This window comes from Aplysia californica, unplaced genomic scaffold (assembly GCF_000002075.1).
Source record: "Aplysia californica isolate F4 #8 unplaced genomic scaffold, AplCal3.0 scaffold00770, whole genome shotgun sequence".
Lineage (NCBI taxonomy): Eukaryota > Metazoa > Mollusca > Gastropoda > Aplysiida > Aplysiidae > Aplysia > Aplysia californica.
Window position 1 is genome coordinate 230,649 of NW_004798040.1, and position 1,749 is coordinate 232,397.

A 1,749-nucleotide genomic window follows, 5' to 3' on the forward strand; every position below is an offset into this window, starting at 1 on the left:
GGAATAAAATTTTTTAGAAGTCCGAGCAGTGAGTGTAAAAAAAAGGTGATAAACTGATGTAAGTTACGTGCGTAAGTTCTTCTCTAGAGAAGGTGTGAGTGGTATTAGATTTATCTGTAATAGATGTAGATATTTTTTTACGCTCCCCCCCCCCCCCCCCCCCCAATCTACACAATTCATATTTAAGATCTTTTAGGAGGCGGGCTTCCGACCCAACCCGGGTTGAGAAGAATGCAACATCCAATTGAAAAACAAAGTAACCAACAAGATACTCGATCCCCACTAGGGATCCGAACTCGGGTCTCCTGCATGCGACAGCGAAGCGCCTAACTGCCACAGCATAGACCCCTGTTGAAGGTTGTGTAGAAGAGATCTGATATATATATATATATGGTCACTTTTAAGCACAAGGGGGCTATCCCGAAAAATGCTGTTTTGAGAAAATCGAAGGTAAAGTTTTTGCCCCTTGTTTAGTTTCTTTAATAGACCAGGAGAGTTTTCTCTATAACCAAACAAATGCACACACCAATGAAACCAAACTTCTCCCATAGGTAGAGCAATGCCCACTTTTGGTGTAGGTCAAGATTTCTGGAAACCCCCGAAATCTGGATTAGCCCGCTTGTCCTTAAGGGCGACTAAATAATAATATATGTATAGAGTGAGAGGTGATAGGTGGTCTCTGGAAGAAGTGAGATGAGATGAGGTGAGATGAGATGAGATGAGATGAGATGAGGTTAAGTTACTTTTACCAAAGCTTATATCCTCTTGTGTTTGTTTCTTTTTTCAGGTCAAACGCCCGAGTGACCTCTGGGTCAGAAGACTGCGGGAACCGAGAGGCTAACTTTATCAGGTGTGGGGGACTGGATATCTCTCACACTGACCACTGGGTCTAGACAACTGGACATCTCTCACACTGACCACTGGGTCTAGACAACTGGACATCTCTCACACTGACCACTGGGTCTGGATAACTGGACATCTCTCACACTGACCACTGAGTCTGGACAACTGGACATTTTTCACACTGACCACTGGGTCTATAGAACTGGACATTTCTCACACTGACCACTAACGGGAACACTGCTGTCAATTATTCAGTCTAAACAGAAATAAATAAAGCTGATTTTTGAAAAAAAAATCAGCTTAGAGTGAAAGTAACAGCAGCAACAAAAAGAATACATTATTCAACAAGAAACTGTAAAGACAGCAACAACGATTTATACAACAACAAAAACGTTACCCACGACAACAGCTGCAACAACAGCGTAACAACCACAAGAACAGCAACAACAAAAACAACAGCAAAAACAGCAACGTAACAACATCAAGAAGAACAGCAACAACAACACAACGGCAACAAGAAGAACAGCAAAAACAAAAGCAACAAGAACGCCTCAAAATGGTGACGACAGCAGCATCAGCAGCAATCACGTCGTCGCCAGCCTGTTCTGTGGAGCCCAGCGTGAACAACGCCCTCAGCTCTGTCAGTCAAAGTGGGAGTACAGTGACCGCTGTGTACCAGTGTCTAGCCGGATTCCAGGTAAATGTGGTTGTTGTTGGTGATGATGATGATGATGATGATGAGGATGAGGATGATGGTGGTGGTAGTGGTAGTGGTGGTGGTGGTAGTGGGAGTACAGTGACCGCTGTGTACCAGTGTCTCGCCGGATTCCAGGTAAATGTTGTTGTTGTTGTTGGTGGTGGTGGTGGTGGTGGCGGTGGTTTTGTTGTTGTTGTTGTTGTTGTTGT